The following is a 21,417-nucleotide window of genomic DNA, read 5'->3' on the forward strand; positions in this document are numbered from 1 at the left end:
TGAGGTGAACTCTGTCTTAATGTGCAAGTTGGAACGTGGCAAAAAATACTATCTGGTGGACTGGAAGGGCCACGACCCAGAGGATAGGACCTGGGAGCCTGTGGAGCACATTTGGGCTCCACTGCTCATTGCAGCCTTTGAGCGTAGCGAGGCCCAAGGAGGGGGGGGTAATGTTAGGTGTCAAGTTCCTGCCGCTGCAAAGGGGGAATCTCGAGCCATGTCCGCTGTGGTCTCTCATTCTTCTCCAACCGCAGTGGAGCCTGCTCAGCGGAGACGGCGGTCCCAGCGACTCGCCAGGACAGATACTGCACGTTTGATTACTGCTGCCCTTCCAGGTTTAGCCATTATAACTAGTGCTGTTCAGCAGCGAGCAAGTGCTCCTGGGACTAAGTCATGCTTTTCCCCTCCTGAGCATGCCAAGGGGAAAACCTCTCATTGGAGGTCGGGTGTCACATGCTCAGGTCCTGTAGCAGCTTCTATTGGTCCACTAGGAAGGTCATGAACTGCTACAGCTATAAAAGGTTCACATGGCCGCACGACCATGCGCTAGTATCATTTGTGTTTGGCAGTTGCCAATGGATACTCTGCCGCACTGTATATAAGTGGTGTGAGTCTGTCTAGCCTTGGGGCTGTACACTCAGGCAGGCAGCTAGCGCCTGTTGGAGAAGTGTCAGTGGGGGCATTTAGCCTTGGTTTAGCATCTGGTTCCTTCATGTGTGCGGTTAGCACAGAAGAGTTCCTGTGTACAGCGTGACTCTGAGAGGCAACAGAGCTCGCTTTCATTTCACATGGGGTGAAGTTTAACCCACGTGTGAGCTCAGTGTCCATCCGCCATTACTTGCAGCAGGTATCTCTGCACTGTGGACCCCGGTCTGCGAACGCACCTCGTATCTATCACCCTATTACTTGGTGCGTTCTGCTAGCCCTAACAGTGGGCAGTATTATAGTGCTTATATTCTTGTACATAGGAGCAGTATTATATTAGTTATATTCTTGTGCATAGGAGCAGTATTATAGTAGTTATATTCTTGTACATAGGGGCAGTATTATAGTAGTTATATTCTTGTACATAGGGATCAGTATTATAGTAGTTTTATATTGTTGTTCATAGAGGCAGTATTGTTGTAGTTATATTCTTGTACATAGGGAACAGTATTATAGTAGTTTTATATTGTTGTTCATAGAGGCAGTATTGTTGTAGTTATATTCTTGTACATAGGAGCAGTATTATAGTAGTTATATTCTTGTACATAGGGGCAGTATTATAGTAGCTATATTCTTGTACATAGGGGCAGCATTATAGTAGTTATATTCTTGTACATAGGGAACAGTATTATAGTAGTTTTATATTCTTGTACATAGGGACAGTATTATAGTAGTTATATTCTTGTACATAGGGGCAGTATTATAGTAGTTTTATATTGTTGTACATAGAGGCAGTATTATAATAGTTATATTCTTGTACATAGGAGCAGTATTATAGTAGTTATATTCTTGTACATAGGGGGCAGTATTATAGTAGTTATATTCTTGTACATAGGAGCAGTATTATAGTAGTTATATTCTTGTACATAGGGGCAGTATTATAGCATATATATTCGTGTATGCAGGGGACAATATTATAGCAGTCTTAAGTCTTGGGCCAGACTGATATAGGTTGGCTGGTATAGAAAATCTTTACTGCTGTGCTTGTCTCTTTATCCCCTAGATTTCTTCTCATTGATTGTCTGACCCTGTTTAGTAACAGTTGTCACTTACATGTTTAGCCATTTTATTCTTCTTTTTCTAGTTTGCTATAAATGGACTTTTCAGAGAGTGGAGAGTACAGCAGGTTCTAATAAAGAGTTTAATATTATTGGTCTAAACAGTTCTCAAACGGTTCATTCATTGTTGTCCGGTCCGCCTAATACAGAAATGTACCGTAACTGTGTATGATCCATAAATTACCATAATGTCTACTGGCATGAGTTTTTCTTATCGGCTGCACCTGCCTCGCGTTGGAGAGGGGGCTGTAGGTGTTTGTGCTCTGATTCCCTTGATGATGAAATCAGCGACTCCTGTTAAATAATGTTCTTGAATTTTCTCCGTTCACTTTGAACTCACCATTCACGCTGCGCTTGGATTTCTGATTATTATTATTTCACATTCAATTTTTAGAAAATCAAAGTGAAGATCGGAGTAGAAAGCTTTTAAATAAATGTATAAACCTGCAGATGGGCTATGGATGAAACCCGCCTATAAATAGGACATGGTCCCCACTGAATAAGTACCTACGTGTCCCCTTAATAATGCACAGTTTACACCATTGCCTGATATTTGCATTCAGAGTTTAGAAAGCAGCACATGATGAGAAACACAAGTCTGTATCAATTGGTTTTCTTGCTTTCATGGCTCTACTCTGAAGATTGTTGGGGTCCGGCTTCAGAGATCACTGCTAGGGGTAGGTGCACTTTTCCATGTATCTCCACTGCGTTGTGTTGTGGCAGTTTCTGTAAGGCTATGCTAACATACAATACGATTTTCTCCTATGTTTGGCATTTGCACCAGTAATCTTCCAATAAATAGCCTATATTTATCCACAGTGTCCAATTAACCTACTAGATGTCAATGTATATTCCTCTTGACATCATTCAGGGTCATATTTGCTGCTCAAAAAAATAAAGGGAAGACTTAATCAACACAATGTAACTCCAAGTCAATCACACTTCTTGGAAATCAACCTTTCCAGTTATGAAACAACACCGATTGTGAATCAATTTCTCCTGTTGTTGTGCAAATGGAACAGACAACAGATAGAAATGATAGGCAATTTGTAGGAAACCCCTATAAAGGAGTGGTTCTACAGGGGGTGACCACAGACCATTTCTCTGTTCTCATCCTTTTCGGCTTTTGTTTTGGTGGTACTGCAGGGGGTGACCACAGACCATTTCTCTGTTCTCATCCTTTTTGGCTTTTTGGCTTTTGTTTTAGTCACTTTTGCATTTTGGCATTGTTCTCACCCCTAGAGGTACAGTACAGTAGCATGAGCTGGTGTCTACATCCCACAAAAGTTGCTCAGGTAGTGCAGCTCATCCAAAATGGAACATCAATGCGAGCTGTGGCAAGAATGGTAGCTGTGTCTGTCAGCACAGTGTCCAGCATGGAACAGATACCAAAAGACAGGCCAATATACCAGAAGATGTGGAGTGGGCTGGAAGAGGACAACAACCCAGCAGGAGGACTTCTACCTCTTCCTTTGGGCAAGGAGGAACAGGAGGAGCTGTGCCAGAGCCTTGCCAAATGACCTCCAGCAGGCCACTAATATCCATATGTCTGCTCAATCTGTCAGAAACAGACTCCATGAGAGTGTTATGAGGTTACAGCCCAACGCCATGTATGGAGATTGGCATTTGCCAGAGAACACCAGGATTGGCAGATTTGACATTGACACCCTGTGCTCTTCATGGACGAGAGCAGGTTCATACTGAGCACATTTGACAGACGTGACAGAGTCTGGAGACGTGGAGAACATTCTGCTGTCTGCAACATCTTCCAGCATGACCAGTTTGGCAGTGTGTCAGTAATGGTGTGGGGAGGCATTTCTTTGGAGGACTGCATAGGGATGAGACCCTCGGACTCATTGTAAGACCATATGCTGGTGCAGTGGGCCCTTGGTTCCTTCTGATGCAGGGCAATGCTAGGCCTCATGTGGCTGAAGTGTGTCAGCAGTTCCTGCATAATGAAGGCATTGATGCTATGGACTGGCCTGCCTGTTCCCCAAACCTGAATCCATTTGGGACACCATGTCTCGCTCCATTCACCAACTCCACGTTGCACTGCAGACTGTCCAGGAGTTTACTGATGCTTTAATTCAGGTCTGGGAGGAGATCCCTCAGGAGACCATCCACCACCTCATCAGGAGCATGCCCAGGCATTGTAGGGATATCATACATCATCATTTCCTTGTCTTGAGGCATTTTCACTGAAGTTGGATCAGCCTGTAATTTGATTTTCCACCTTGATTTTGAGTATCATTCCAAATCCAGACCTCCATGGGATATTAGTTTTGATCTACATTGATCATTTTTATGCTTAATTTTTCTCAACCCATTCCACTATGTAATGAATAAAGATTTACAACTGGAATATTTCATTCCGTAATATCTAGGATGTGGGATTGTAGTGTTCCCTTTATTTTTTTGAGCAGTGCATATTGTTACCCAGCATGATCCAGAAAGGGACATTGATTTTCCCAAGGTTGATACAGTTATTGCCACTTTGTATTTTCAGTGTGACATAAATGTCAGTCGGATATGCTGAATGTTTCAGTAGGTTATTTAAGCTTGTAACAAACATCCTTGAGGTAGATCCAGGGGCTGGCATGTCATTGGCGCAACCTGTAGGAATTGTGCACTATGATGAGATATTGGACTGCAAAAGCCCCATATACTGCTCTTGCATCGGGACCCTCTTCTGTCTGTGTCCGTCAGTGTGTATGTCTGAATGGGGGGCACCCATTGGATCACAGCTGCCATTACGCAATCCATTCCCACAACCTTACCACGAGAGCCTAATGCTATAATGATTAAAAATGGAACCTTTGAAAAGGTTTTGGTGGTGGGTGAAGGTGATAGGGAAATCAGGGACCACCTTAATGTATTCTCATAATTCATTCATATGTCCAGGCAGGCCTGACTTTGCTAAGTCATGTTGTTGACTATTAGGAACTGCTGAGATAGGTAACACCTAACCTAGAAAGGAGACTTAGGACATTAGCCCCTACGTGTCTCAACTCAAGTCACCTTTTGGTATCAATCACCTGATTGATTAAGAATGATCTCATATGTAATAAACAGTTGATTTGCGCTCGAACATGATGTATACGCCTACTCTAAAAGTGTATATAACTGAAGGTCCGTTCCTGTAATAAAACGCAGCTGATACAGATACCACATCTGATCTCTGTCCGTGATTTCTCTGGAGAAACTCACACATTTGGCAGCCATCCAATATCCCTGAAGGTCTGACTTGCAGACTGTGAAGGATTACCCCTTCCTCCCACGTCACCAATCCGTGACGTCACTACACAGGTCCAGCTCTCCGGCGCCCCCTTTGTCTCTCAGGTCAGTAAAGGGACTGCACCTAGAGCAAATGGCCGCCGGGGAGACTGCCCTGTTACCCACCCTGGGTATTCTAAGATTCGCAATCAGAGTAAAAGGATCAGCCCAAAATTAATTTATGATTTAATTGCCTTAAGGGCGCACTAGATAATTACAAGAAATATACAATCACAATATATCAAGAGTTACAGTCAGAGTACAATATAACAACAATAATACAAGGCTTGAAGGTATAAAGCTGGAGGTCAATTTACCAGGTCGAAGGTCGCTTGTGGAAGCCGGGGGGCATAGCATTCCGCAGGTCCAAAAACTTAGTTGCCGGGCAGCCCCCAGAAAGCATGTGCTTGCTCCCCCCTGGCTGGCATACCCTGTTCCTTAAGATGTCATCATCTTCTTCTGTGGAGTGAGTCCCTCCCAGTGACCTCAGCGTCTTCTTATACCTGGCTGAGCCCCCCTGCCTGCAGCTGGGTGGGCTTAGCAATCTCCACCCCCTCTGTCTCCCTGCAAGATTTATTCCAATATCTAATAAATGGGATAACTTCTCTCAGGATGATCGGATCAGCACACGGGCAGTACCAGCGCCTGTGGTTTGTTCTGCCGGTCGTACTGGGATCAAACCTGGACCCATTCGGTCCCTGTGGGAGGCTGATCCCTATATCTCGGGTTTCAGACCTTCCACCGTCACGGGAGTCACACTGTTGGATGCACAATTTCTTTAGGGTAAGGAGAATATTTTTTATGAGCCTGTACCTCGGACGATGCGTCCATACTTCACAATTCCATGTTGGAGACGGTTTGGCTGGGCTGCCATAATAGATGTGTATCCAGTGGCCACTTGGCATGCGTGTTTTAATTAAGCCCCCAAGCATTTCCAAGCCCCCTGCTGGCGTGGTTTCCTCATGGGGCTTTGAACTACCATCTACAGTTTACACTGAGCTCAGCCCGTTAGCATACTAATAGGAACTCTATTCATTAGCAAAGGTGGGGGCCAGGAGCACTCCTGTGTCCAGGAGACAAAATGGAGTCACGCCAATCTGATAGCATGCCTGTTCCAAGATGGCGGCTGTTCCCTCATCACACCTCCCTGCTTTAGAGGGCGCTAGGGGGCATCACATTCCTGTGTTCCCCCATGCGCCCTTCCACACCTTCTCCTTGCCGGGACAACCCATCAGCATTACCATGGTCTCTGCCACTTCTGTGGCGGATGCTGAAGTGATACTGCTGGAGAGCCAGGCTCCAGCGTAGCAACCTCCCATTCGTCCCAGAGACCGAGTGTAACCAGCTGAGGGGGTTGTGGTCTGTTTCCACGGTGAAGTGGCGTCCGTACAAGTATGGCTGCAGACGTTGCAGGGCCCATACAATTGCCAGACATTCCTTCTCCATCGTGGAATAGGCCACTTCCCTCGGCAGGAGCTTCCGGCTCAGGTACAAAACGGGGTGTTCATGTCCCGTAGTGTCGACCTGGCTGAGCACAGCACCGAGGCCAAAGTCACTGGCGTCGGTCTGTACTACGAACGGCCGCATGAAGTCGGCTGCCTGTAGTACAGGAGAGCTAGACAAGGCGGTTTTGAGCGCCTGGAAAGCTGTCTCGCAGGCGACTGTCCAGTCGACTGCGACGGGCAGCTTCTTCTTGGTGAGGTCCGTCAGGGGCTTGGCCAGGGTGCTATAGTGTGGAACAAACCTCCTATAGTACCCGGCCGTCCCCAAGAAGGACATCACCTGCTTCTTGGTCCTGGGGGAGGGCCAAGAGGTGATGGCATCCACCTTCCCGGGCTCTGGCTTCAGAGCTCCCCCACCTACCCGGTGTCCCAGGTACTGGACCTCACTCATACCCAGCTGGCACTTTTCCGGCTTAATGGTCAACCCTGCCCTCTGGATCCTCCCCAACACCTGCGCCAGGTGCTGTAGGTGATCTTCCCAGGTGGGACTGAAGATGGCAATGTCATCCAGGTACGCAGTCGCATACCCTTCCAGTCCCTTGAGCAGCGTGTTGACCATCCGCTGAAAAGTGGCAGGGGCATTCTTCATGCCGAAGGGCATCACCGTGGACTCGTACAGTCCAAATGGGGTGATAAAGGCAGAGCGTTCCCGTGCCTTAGGGGTCAGGGGAATCTGCCAATATCCCCTGCTCAGATCCATGATGGTCAGGTACTTGGCCCCGGCCAGCTGATCGAGCAGGTCATCGATGCGCGGCATTGGGTACGCATCGGTGACCGTCACAGCGTTGAGCCCCTGGTAGTCCACGCAGAACCGCGTAGTCCGGTCCTTTTTAGGGACGAGGACTACCGGCGAAGCCCACGCGCTGTTGGATGCTTGGATCACCCCCAGCTTCAGCATCTCGTCTATCTCTTGGCGCATGTGCTGCTGCACCTCGAGAGAGACCCGATATGCTGAACGCCGGATCGGGGGGTGATTGCCGGTGTCCACATCGTGGACGGCTGCCTCAGTCCTTCCGGGCAGGCTGCTAAACAGCTCCCGAAAGGGGTGTAGGGTGACCCCCAGCTGGGAACATTGGTCCTCCGAAAGCTGGTGGCCAACCTCCACATCCTCGATGGATCCACCCGCCTTGACTTGGGTAAGCAGATCCAGGAGGGTTTCTACCTCCCCTTCCTCCGGGAGGTTGCACACTGGGTGGGCACAAGCCTCCCGCTCATGATGTGCTTTCATCATGTTCACGTGGAAGGCCTTCCTCCTTCCACGGGCGTGGTCCAGGGTGACCAGATAGGTGACGGCGTTGAGCTGCTGGTGCACGAGGTATGGACCCTCCCAGGCTGCCTGAAGCTTGTTTTGTGGGACGGGGACCAGTACCCACACCTTTTGACCCACCTGGTAGGTCCTCTCACAAGCATTCTGGTCGTACCACCGCTTCTGGTCAGCTTGGGCCTGGGCCATATTGTCATGCACCAGCCGCGTCAAGGCCGTCATTCTGTCCCGGAAGCGCACAACATACTCAATGGCCGACACTCCAGGGGTGGCCAAATCTCCTTCCCACGCTTCCTTCACTAGAGCAAGGGGCCCCCGTACACGTCGAACATACAGGAGCTCAAAGGGGGAGAACCCCGTTGAGGCCTGAGGAACCTCCCGGTAGGCAAATAGAAGGTGTGGGAGATACCGCTCCCAATCTCTCCCGTGGGAGTCGACCAACATCTTAAGCATCTGCTTTAAGGTGCCGTTGAACCGCTCACACAGGCCATTGGTCTGTGGGTGATACGGGCTGGCTACCAGATGTTGCACCTGGATCTGCTTACAGAGAGACTCCATCAGCTGGGACATGAACTGGGTCCCTCGGTCGGTGAGCATTTCCTGGGGAAACCCCACTCTGGAGAAGATCTCCAGTAAGGCAGTGGCCACTTTGTCAGCCCGAATGGATGACAAAGCGACCGCCTCCGGGTACCGAGTGGCATAGTCCACTACCGTTAATATGAAGCATTTCCCGGAGCGACTGGGAGTGGACAGAGGTCCAATGAGATCCACAGCCACCCTCGAGAAAGGCTCTTCAATGATGGGCAGAGTTACCAGTGGGGCTTTGGGGCGCAGCCCCGCCTTCCCCACCCTCGGGCAGGTGTCACACGAACGGCAGTAGGCAATTACCTCGGTCCTCATTCCAGGCCAGTAGAAATGCTGCGCTAGCCTGGCCCTGGTCTTAGCGATCCCTAGGTGTCCGGCCATGGGAATCTCGTGGGCTATCCGCAACAATTCCGCCCTGAACGGATAGGGTACCACTAACTGTCGGTCCCTGGGCCACGCCTCCGGTGAACCCTGCTGGACCGATACCCGGTACAGCCGTCCCTGGTCCCAGACCACCCGCTCGCGGTCTGACTCCCCAGGAGGCTGTGCCGCCTGCTCCTTGAGAGCTTTCAGGCTAGCGTCGGCTTCCAACGCTGCCTGAAATCCCTGACTCGATGTGGCGAGAATGGACGACACCGCCACATCCGCTGTCAGCTCCCCGGGATCTGTCTCCGGGCCGCTGTCTGACTCGGCAGCCACTTGGTCAGAGAGGGGGAAGCCGTCGGACCTCTGCAAGGCTCCTTGGGCTCCGGCGCTCCCACTCCGGGTGACAGCGGCCACGACCGCTGTGCCCATGGGTAGCACCTGCTTCCCCCCGGCCCCTGACCAAGTCGCCGGGTCAGGCAGACTTTCCTGCCCTCCTGACATCCCGGGGGTGGGGAACTCCTGCCCTGGGGTCTTACCTGGTGGCTCCTCTCCCGGGACGCCTCCTCCCCCCATGGTCTGTTCCTCTTCCTGCAGGGGTCCTAGACTCAGCAGGCTGGATTCAATTAGGGGCCCTACACTGCCCATAGCAGCCCCTCCCTCCACCTCTGAGCTCTCCCCTACAGTCTCCTCACCTGTCCTCCCCGTGAGCCCCGTGTGTGTGGTGTCAGTGTATGGAGTACCCTCAGGTTTCACTCCCTCCCCCACTGTTGGAGGCACATTCAACACATCAGCATTCACAGTAGAGTCATGACCTTCTTGGGGAGCCGAACTTGGGGGTTCAGTGGCCACATACTGAGACACTAGCCGCCCCAAATCGGTCCCAAGTAATACATTAGCAGGAATATTTGACGTTACTCCCACCTCCCGCATTCCCCTCCCGGCACCCCAGTCCAAAAACACCTTGGCGACAGGCAGCGCCGGCTCCACGCCTCCAATTCCGGAGACGGAAAGGGTTTTCCCCGGTACCAAGTCTTGAGGGGACACCACCTCAGGACGTACCAGGGTTCGTTCAGCGCCTGTGTCCCGCAGTCCCATGACCGCGGAGCGGCCGATAGTGACGGGTTGGTAATTGTCCAGGGACCTCCCACCACCCCCTCCCACACATAAAACAGTGGACGGTTTCGGGGACAGGGATGGGGCCTTAAGACGCTGGGGACATGCGGTCTTGAAGTGTCCCAGCTGGTTGCAGTGATGACAACGTCTGGGTTCTGCGCCTGGCCTGGGGAGGGCAGCAGGGGGGTACACCCCTTGCACTCTGGGGGCTGGGGAAACAGGGGCAGGATTGGGCTTACCCCCTCTCCAGGTGCTGCTGGCAGGCTTCTTCGGCTCAAGCGCCCTGTTATTGGCATACTCATCTGCCAGGGCGGCTGTAGCAGAAGCCCCCTTCGGTTTCCGGTCACGGAGGAACTGCTGGAGGTCCTCTGGGCAGTTCCACAAGAACTGCTCCATGACGAACAGTTCCTGGACCTCCTGGCGGGTGGTGAGCGCTAGACCCGAGGTCCAGTGCTCTGCAGCTCTCAGCAACGCCCGCATGTGGTCGGTCCAGGTGTCCTTTGGGCCCCGCTGCAGGCTCCGGAACTTCTTGCGGTAAGACTCTGGGGTGAGGTTGTAGTGCTGGATCAGGGCCCGCTTGATGCTGCTGTAGTCCTGCTCAGCCCCGGCAGGTAAGTCCCCCAAAACTTCCAGGGACATACCCCTCAAACGGGGGGTCAGGTATCTTGCCCACTGATCCGGGGCCAGATGGTGTTGAAGGCAGGTCCTTTCAAAGGCCAGCAAGAAGGAATCCAGGTCTCCATCCTTCTCAAGCAGAGGGAAGTCCTCGGCCCGGACTTTGGAAGCCCTGGACTCTGGTGGTGCTGGGGCGTCCAGCGGGAGCCCGTGTTGAGCCATCTCCAGACGGTGCTGGCGCTCCGCTGCTCTCTCTGCCGCTGCTTGCTCCGCTGCCCGCTCTGCCGCCTCTCGGCGTTCTGCACGCTCTCGCTCTGCCGCTCTCTCTGCTCGCTCTGCCGCCTCACGGCGTTCTGCCCTCTCCCGCTCCTCTGCTTCACGGCGTTCTGCACGCTCGGCCTCCGCTGCTTTCTCTGCAGCTGCCATGAGTCTCACATAGGCGTCTTCATTACCCGCCTCGAGACGTGCCACTGCCGCTGCAACAAGGGCCGCTGATGTGGACAGGCTGGGGCGGGTAGGTGGTGGGTAGTCCCTTGCCGGACTAAGCACGGGTGGCTGGCTCCTTGGGGAGTCTGGGCTGAGCTCCCCCTCGCCTGGAACAGTACCGTCCACCACCACCTCCTCATAAGCCATAGCACTGGCCTGCGCCCTCACTGCACTCCTGGTGCCCTCCGCCATCTTTGGAACCTCTGGTTACTGACACAGCTGTACCCCTGACCTTGCACACAACTTATTATATCTACACTCTGACCGTCTAGTGCTGGGCTGACCTTAAGACCCCAGCAGTGAAAGTTACCACTGGTAGTCTTTAGTGTCTGGGAGTAGGGGTCCCACGCACACTATTACTCTGATCCCACGTACGCTGCCACCACTGTGAAGGATTACCCCTTCCTCCCACGTCACCAATCCGTGACGTCACTACACAGGTCCAGCTCTCCGGCGCCCCCTTTGTCTCTCAGGTCAGTAAAGGGACTGCACCTAGAGCAAATGGCCGCCGGGGAGACTGCCCTGTTACCCACCCTGGGTATTCTAAGATTCGCAATCAGAGTAAAAGGATCAGCCCAAAATTAATTTATGATTTAATTGCCTTAAGGGCGCACTAGATAATTACAAGAAATATACAATCACAATATATCAAGAGTTACAGTCAGAGTACAATATAACAACAATAATACAAGGCTTGAAGGTATAAAGCTGGAGGTCAATTTACCAGGTCGAAGGTCGCTTGTGGAAGCCGGGGGGCATAGCATTCCGCAGGTCCAAAAACTTAGTTGCCGGGCAGCCCCCAGAAAGCATGTGCTTGCTCCCCCCTGGCTGGCATACCCTGTTCCTTAAGATGTCATCATCTTCTTCTGTGGAGTGAGTCCCTCCCAGTGACCTCAGCGTCTTCTTATACCTGGCTGAGCCCCCCTGCCTGCAGCTGGGTGGGCTTAGCAATCTCCACCCCCTCTGTCTCCCTGCAAGATTTATTCCAATATCTAATAAATGGGATAACTTCTCTCAGGATGATCGGATCAGCACACGGGCAGTACCAGCGCCTGTGGTTTGTTCTGCCGGTCGTACTGGGATCAAACCTGGACCCATTCGGTCCCTGTGGGAGGCTGATCCCTATATCTCGGGTTTCAGACCTTCCACCGTCACGGGAGTCACACTGTTGGATGCACAATTTCTTTAGGGTAAGGAGAATATTTTTTATGAGCCTGTACCTCGGACGATGCGTCCATACTTCACAATTCCATGTTGGAGACGGTTTGGCTGGGCTGCCATAATAGATGTGTATCCAGTGGCCACTTGGCATGCGTGTTTTAATTAAGCCCCCAAGCATTTCCAAGCCCCCTGCTGGCGTGGTTTCCTCATGGGGCTTTGAACTACCATCTACAGTTTACACTGAGCTCAGCCCGTTAGCATACTAATAGGAACTCTATTCATTAGCAAAGGTGGGGGCCAGGAGCACTCCTGTGTCCAGGAGACAAAATGGAGTCACGCCAATCTGATAGCATGCCTGTTCCAAGATGGCGGCTGTTCCCTCATCACACAGACCACCCCAACAAAGGCTACATAGTGCTGGAAAATAAGCTTTTGGTCACTGATTCTCATTTACCAGCTACACATGCGGCAGTCTGTATATTGAGAAGAATAAGGGGCGCCTCTTTATCCCGGGGAACAAAGGACGAGTCGTATAAGATCTATCATAGCGGTGAATGGGATGTTTTTTTATTTTAACTTTGTTTTAACACCCTGTGTATTTATTTCATTAAAATATTTTTTTTCCAAATGTGTGTGTGTTTTTTTTAACCCTTTATTAATATTGGATTAATAATGGAGAGGTGTATTACTGACACCTCTCCATTATTAACCAGGCTTAATGTCACCTTACAATAGCAAGGTGACATTAACCCCTTATTACCCCATATCCCACCGCTACACGAGCGTGGGAAGAGAGTGGCTAAGTGCCGGAATAGGCGCATCTTCCAGATGTGCCTTTTCTGGGGTGGCTGGGGGCAGATGTTCCAGAAACTGTTTCAGAAACTGAATAGTCTGGAGAAGGGTGAGTTGAGCTCAGAAGACAAAGAGGTAGCACAGAATGGAACGGAGCGCAGGGAATAAATAACGCATCCAACATGGAGGCAAATCTGCACCGATTCTGCAGACGTACATGTTACCCAAGATGACTTTCATTTCCTAGATTGTATATAACTTGCATGTTTCCACCTGAGCAATTAAGACAATATTCCTTCCATAATTCTCCACTGGGAATGTGTCTTTAAAATAGGCTTTAATAAGTATATTTGAAGAAGAGCACTGCTCATAACCCCTTTTAGCACACCAGTGTACATTGGATATTACAGACAACACCAAGAATTAATTTCATGCTTATGAATTAATTCCAGAATTATAATTAGGTACAACTTGTATTAACTCAAAACATCTTCTAAATCCCCGGACTATCCGACGGCGGAGAACGCCTTGCACATCATTTCTGAGATGGCGTGATACGAGAAAGATGAGATTTAACAAGGTAGAGCAGAGAAAAGGAATTAGGGATGTGCGGTTTTCCTGGGTGATGGGAGCGCAGTAAATAACGGACGCCTTCCGCTGGATATTACCGAGCTTCGCTTTACTGGTTAAGTGCATGGAAGTTAATTAGATTGATGCTATATGTTGTATGTGCTCTCGGTCTCTCGTATTTCACTAACCTATAACATATTCCACATCACCTTTTCTTCTTTGTCTATGGAAATGGCCCTGGCCTCATCCATCATAAAGCATTATTGCTTAGTGCTCTCCTCTCTACCAACCGGAGTCTATTTTTACATACGACGTCAATACTACATGTATATTCCAAGTCCCAATGAAAAAAAACAACAGGTTCAGACCATAATCGTGAAAAGTCTATGTAGTTTATTAAACATTCAGTATTAAAATAATACATCACCATAAATAAAACCAGGCGAAGACGCTGTAAGACACCCTGAAAACCCTCTCTACATCACACCGATGAAGAATCGGCAACAGTCCAACGATAAGAATAATGTCTAGTAGAATAAATAATTAGATGGAAGAATAATAATCACCATCATAATTAAAAAAAAAGAGGGATTGGATAAAGCAAAATGCAGGAAAGTTAATAATCAACGGAATGCTGTGGATCTAATAAATGTAATAAATAATTAGAGGATAAATCATCATTATTATTATTGTGTTGATACAAAGATTGGCAAACAAGACGCAATCGAGCTACAACTGCTAAAGTACAAATTCCAAGGAATGTAGCATACCCCAATGCTGAGGGCTCCATCTGTAAATCGAGAAGGATAGACGATGTCTCTTCATATCCGACTGCCAGAAAGAGGAAACAGGGAGCGGGTGACAGAGGGAGAGTCCTGTAAGATCCATCATGGCGGTGAATAGAAGGTATCTTCTTGTTTCAGAAACTGAAAGAGTTGAGCTCGGAAGACAAAGAGGTTGGGACATTATGGACTGGTTGCAATAGAGAAAAATTAATAATCAATAGTTTGCCGAAGATCACAAGAAATGTAATAAATTATTGGAGGATAAATCATCAATAATGTTATTGTCTTTATGGAAAGGTTAGAAAGCAAGAGATAATCGCACTATAATGCAAAAGTACAAAATCCAAGGAATATAGCACATCTCAATGTCATAAATACAAATGGACATAATATTAGTGACTATAGGAGGTTATTACCTTTCACCTTCGTGGGGGTAGGAAGCTTCAAATCCTCAATGCAAGTTTTAGGCTGCCGTCACACTATCAGTATTGGGTCAGTATTTTACATCAGTATTTGTAAGTCAAAACCAGGAGTGGGTGATAAATGCAGAAGTGGTGCATATGTTACTATTATACTTTTCCTCTAATTGTTCCACTCCTGGTTTTGGCTACAAATACTGATGTAAAATACTCACCAAATACTGATACTGTGACGGCAGGCTTAGGCTACTTTCACACTAGCGTCGGAACGGGGCCGTCGCCAATACGTCGGCCCGACGTACCGACGCAAACTGTGAAGAAAATGAACAACGGGGGCAGTGGATGCAGTTTTACAATGCATCCGCTGCCCCATTGTAAGGTTCGGGGAGGAAGGGGCGGAGTTCTGGCCGCGCATGCGCGGTCTGAAAAAGCGGAATCGACTGACAAAAAAAGTTGCATGCAAAGTTTTTTTGTCCCGACGGACAAAAAAACACGACGCATCCGTCACACGACGGATGCAACGTGTGACAATCCGTCGCAATGCGTCGCTGATGAAAGTCTATGGAGAAAAAACGCATCCTGCGGGCAACTTTTTTTTCTCCAAAACGACGCATTGCGACGGAAGCCAAACGACGCTAGTGTGAAAGTAGCCTTACTGTTACTAGAATAGTAAAAATGTAACTCAGCTCATGGCTACTGTAGACTTCAGTTTGTAGAGCGCGGGTTTCGCAAGTGGCCCCAAAGTTGAGAGTCTACTTATTAAGTTTAGTGCATTTTAATATAGCGTTCCTTTACCCATATAGGATCAAAGCTATGCCCCCATTTTTTTAAAACTAGCCTACAATTGTACCAAATTAGCATTAATTGCCCAAACATCCATCCCAGATCATGGCACACCAAGCAATATGCGTAGGGTAGTATCTTTAAGGCGCCAACTCGGAAGCAAGTTCATGTCCTCGCTGCTACATGTGTGCGATAACACCTGGCGCACATCTCTCACACGGAGCCCCGTCACTGGCAGCACCTTTCACTGCTGCCTTTATGGTGCATTTTATTGCCTCCATTAGTAGACGGACGAGCTCATTCCTGACCCGTCTTGTTAGATCACCCGGGGATTCGACCCCTTCATAAGAATCAGATGCAAATCGTCCAGAAGAAGACGCACGTAATTGGTTGTTAAAGGCTGACGGAATAAATATTATTTGCAGAAGGGGAAAAGCTAACTTGTTTCTTTCACACTGTTCCACACATGCAATCTCTGATTTTAATATGCTCCAGATAGTTTTCAGCATGACAGAAGATTATGTCAGGAAAAAAAAAATAGCGAGAGCGAGGTTATGGTTTAGTACTTGAGACAAGGCTGCCCTCTACAGAGTGAGACTCCATGTATTTATAGCTGTAGTACAGAGATATGGACAAGTACTAAATGCAGGGATGTACTGTACATTGTATCAGTCTGTGACAGAAGTGAATACTTGATGTTTTGATCATAATATTAAATTATCAACTAGAGATGAAAGAATCTCTTAAAATTAAAATTTTCCAGCTTTGCAAATTTTCCCCCAAAATGTAATTGTATGGCAAGTACTGCAAAGCCTCCAACTGCCATGAAAGTACATATGTAAAACACAGAGTTCACCTCGGACTTTATCAAGCTCTTTAATGCAAACACAGCCATAGTATTGTCCAATTGACTTCACCATATATGACTATGGTAAATGAATGCTTTGACGACACAGCGCTTTTACTTAAATATGCCAGACGTATTATTTAGTATGGTTAGTGACATGAGTTATTGTTCATATGAGTCTGAAAGTTGACTCTTGTTGTAGGCTGAATTGATGTTTGTTGATTTGTTGAATGGTTGCTACCTTGTGCATCAGTCTTTGCAGCTTATTTTTCTGCAATCAATGGTTGTTAATATGTTGACTACCAATTTCAGGGTTCCCCTACTCTGGTCCTCAAGAGCCACCAACAGGTCATGTTTTCAGTATTTCCTTAATATTGCACAGGTTATAATTGCATCACTTGTGCAATACCAAGGAAATCCTGAAAACATGATCTGTTAGTGGCTCTTGAGGACCGGAGATGGGGACCACTGACCTATTGTATCAGTCCATGCAGCTTGTTGTTCTGCAAACATTGCCAGGCAAAATATTCAGGTTAAACGAACACACAAACAATGAGAGATGACCTCTTACCACCCAAACCTATGGATAATGGCCTTAAGGACAGCTATGGGTGTAAAATGGACATCTCTCCTTCTACAGAGAGACTCTAGAGGACTGCAGCCACGGCACCGTGGCTCTAATCGTAGGAATACAGATTTGATCAACTGCCCATCACTGAACGCATAGAGACTTTTGGAGAACCCAGGTTGGGACAATCAAGTCACCTGGCCACATACCTCAAAGAACTCTGTCAGCTTCCTTAGCTTGCCACTACCTAGTCTTTGTGTGTGTCATGGGTTGAAGTAGCTGGTCCTGGAAGCTCCTAAATCGCAGACGTTTTTATTCCAGGCTAGCCAGCAGAAAGGTGAGACTTTGTCATTTGCATCATCTTGTGTATTTGCTGGGACTGTACTATGTGTTATTGATTGCTGGTGGTTCAATAAAGTACTGCCACACTGTGTTAACCCAACCCTCTGTTGTCTGAGTAGTATTCTTCTCATTGGAAAGGAGTATGGGCATTCAGTGAGATGAGCCCTAGTCTCCACAAATGCTAACTGTTCTTCATTGTTGTGCTGTCACACACACTATCTGTAATTGTTATTTGGTGTTTTATCCCATTATCTCTATGGCTAAGTGTGCTTTCACATTGTATTTTGTGTACACGTCGAGGCATACATCCGAAATCCTTCACAGAACAGAGCGGGATCCGGATGTTTGTGCCAACAGGGCCATAGACTGATAGCAAACATAGAGAGAAGATTCAGAAGAATCTAGATTAGCTTGAACAATAGACAACGACTACTAGAATGGCATTTAACAGGGAAAAATGCAAGATTCTACATCTGTGCAAGAAAATGAAAATTACATCTACAGAATGGGAAGAATAGAATTAAGCAATAGCACGTGTGAAAAAGACTTGGATATACTAATAGATCACAGACTGCACATGAGTCAACAGTGTGATGCAGCAGCATAAAAGGCAAACACGGTTCTAGGATGCATTAAGAGAAGCATAGAGTCTATATCACATGAAGTAATTATCCCCCTCTACTCCTCCTTGGTCAGGCCTCATCTGGAATATTGTGTCCAATTCCGGGCATATTTTAAAAAGACATTGAAAATTGAAGCAAGTTCAGAGAAGATCGACCAGGATGGTGAGCGGATAAGCGGATTGCAAAGTATGTCCTACCAGGAACAGTTAAAGGATTTGGGCATGTTTAGCTGCAAAAAAGAAGGCTAAGAGCAGTCTTAATAGAGGTCTACAAATATCTGAAGGGCTGTCACAGTGTAGAGAGATCATCATTATTCTCATCTTCACATGAAAACACGAGAAGCAATGGAATGAAACTGAAAGGGAGAAGATACAGATTAGGTATTAGAAAAAAATTTTTGACAGTGAGTGTGATCTATGAGTGGAACAGGCAGCCCGAGAGGTGGTGAGTTCTCCTTCAATTGAAGTCTTCAATCAGAGGCTGGACAGACATCTGAGATGGTTTTGTGAATCGTGCATTGAGCAGGGGATTGGACACGATGACACTGGAGGTCCCTTACAACACTAACATTCTAGGATTCTGTAAAATTAATAACATTTAACACAAATTAATTTAGCACTAAATTGATTCACTCATTGCTAGTAACAACACCCGCGCTATTACTCCAGCTGGTAATGGGTTAAGGTTGGAACATTGTTGCAAATATGCCCCAAAAATTTCGAATAAGAAGTACCTGTCACATGCATGTTTATTTTTTTTTAACCTGGTGTAAATGTCACTATTCCATTCCCTCTTCCCTAAATCATGTGACCCAAAAGAAAACCAGAGAAGCGCTGGAAACTGGGGAAGTATAAAATCACACACACACTAAATTACATATACAGGTGTTTCTCACAAAATTAGAATATCATCAAAAAGTGAATTTATTTTAGTTCTTCAATACAAAAAGTGAAACTCATATATTCTATAGAGTCATTACAAACAGAGTGATCTATTGCATGTGTTTATTTCTGTTAATGTTGATGATTATGGCTTACAGCCAATGAAAACCCAAAAGTCATTATCTCAGTGAATTAGAATACTTCATAACACCAGCTTGAAAAATTGTTTTAAAATCCGAAATGTTGTCCTACTGAAATGAAATGTATGCTCAGTAAATGCACTCAATACTTGATCGGGCTCCTTTTGCATAAATTACTGCATCAATGCGGCGTGGCATGGAGGCGATCAGCCTGTGGCGCTGCTGAGGGGTTATGGAAGCCCAGGTTGCTTTGATAGCAGCCTTCAGCTCGTCTGCATTGTTGGGTCTGGTCTCTCTCATCTTCCTCTTGACAATACTCCGTGGATTCTCTATGGGGTTAAGGTCAGGCAAGTTTGCTGCCAATCAAGCACAGTGATACCGTTGTTTTTACACCAGGTATTGGTACTTTTGGCAGTGTGGACAGGTGCCAAGTCCTGCTGGAGAATGACATTATTTCCAAGAAGCTTGTCGGCAGAGGGAAGCATGAAGTGCTCTAAAATGTCCTGGTAGATGGCTGCACTGACTTTGGTCTTGATTTGGCCCAGGTAAGACGCTTCTGGCGTTGTCCATCGGTCATGAGTGGTGTGACACAAGGAATGTGACACTTGTAGCCCATGTCCTGGAGATGTCTGTTTGTGGTAGCTCTTGAAGCAATGACTCCAGCAGCAGTCCGCTCCTTGTGAATCTCCCCCACTTTTTTTAATGGCCTTTTCTTAACAATCCTTTCAAAGCTGCGGTTATCCCGGTTGCTTGTGCACCTTTTTCTAACACACGTTTTCCTTCCACTCAACTTTCCATTAATCTGCTTAGATACAGCACTCTGTGAACAGCCGGCTTCTTTACCAATGACCTTTTGTTGCTTCCCTGTTATGGAACTGGTGGTTAGGAGCACCCGGAACGACCTGATGGTTAAACTCACACAGGACAAGCTCTGGGAAGTGGGAGCTCTGCTGACCGCAACCCCTAATCCTATCACACAACTAGAAATAGCTGTGAAGCATACCTAACTTGGCCTAGACGCCTCTTCACAGCCTAAGAGCTAACTAGCCCTAGAGATAGAAAATAAAGCCTACCTTGCCTCAGAGAAATTCCCCAAAGGAAAAGGCAGCCCCCCACATATATTGACTGTGAGTTAAGATGAAAGTCACAAACACAGAAATGAAACAGGTTTCAGCAAAGGGAGGCCAGACTTACTAAACAGACTGAGGATAGGAAAGGTATCTTTGCGGTCAGCACAAAAAACTACAAAAAGACCACGCAGAGTGTGCAAAAAGACCTCCGCACCGACTCACGGTGCGGAGGTGCCACTCTGCATCCCAGAGCTTCCAGCTAGCAAGGCAGAATCATGATAGCAAGCTGGACAAGAAAACAATGAACAAATAATTAACTAGCAGGGACTTAGCTTCTGCTGGAGTAGACAGGTCACCAGAAAGATCCAAGAGCGAACTGAACCAGTACAAGAACATTGACAGCTGGCATGGAGTAACGATCTGAGTGGAGTTAAATAGAGCAGCCAGCCAAAGAATAAACTACGTCACCTGTGGAAGGAACCTCAGAAGCAGCAGCTCCACTCACAGCCACCAGAGGGAGTCCATGGACAGAACTCGCCGAAGTACCATTCATCACCACAGGAGGGAGTTCGATAACAGAATACACAACAGTAACCCCCCCTTGAGGAGGGGTAACCGAACCCTCACCAGAGCCCCCAGGCCGATCAGGAAGAGCCAAATGAAAGGCACGAACTAGATCGGCAGCATGAACATCAGAGGCAAAAACCCAGGAATTATCTTCCTGACAATAACCCTTCCACTTGACCACTGGTACTGAAGTTTCCGTCTCGAAATACGAGAATCCAAAATCTTCTCCACCACATACTCCAACTCCCCCTCGACCAACACCGGGGCAGGAGGATCAACGGAGGGAACCATAGGCGCCACGTATCTCCGCAATAACGACCTATGGAACACATTATGGATGGCAAAAGAAGCTGGAAGGGCCAAACGAAATGACACAGGATTGAGAACTTCAGAAATCTTACATGGACCAATGAAACGAGGCTTAAACTTAGGAGAGGAAACCTTCATAGGAACATAACGAGACGACAACCAAACCAAATCCCCAACACGAAGTCGGGGACCAACACAGCGCCGACAGTTAGCGAAACGTTGAGCCTTCTCCTGGGACAATATCAAATTGTCCACCACATGAGTCCAAATCTGCTGCAACCTGTCCACCACAGTATCCACACCAGGACAGTCCGAAGGCTCAACCTGCCCTGAAGAGAAACGAGGATGGAAACCAGAATTACAGAAAAAAGGCGAAACCAAAGTAGCCGAGCTGGCCTGATTTTTAAGGGCGAACTCAGCCAAAGGCAAGAAGGACACCCAATCATCCTGATCAGCAGAAACAAAGCATCTCAGATATGTTTCCAAAGTCTGATTAGTTCGTTCGGTTTGGCCATTTGTATGAGGATGGAATGCCGAAGAAAAAGACAAATCAATGCCGATCTTAGCACAAAAGGACCGCCAAAACCTCTAAA

The sequence above is a fragment of the Ranitomeya imitator genome, chromosome 2 (genome assembly GCF_032444005.1).
Source record: "Ranitomeya imitator isolate aRanImi1 chromosome 2, aRanImi1.pri, whole genome shotgun sequence".
NCBI classification, from domain to species: Eukaryota; Metazoa; Chordata; class Amphibia; order Anura; family Dendrobatidae; genus Ranitomeya; species Ranitomeya imitator.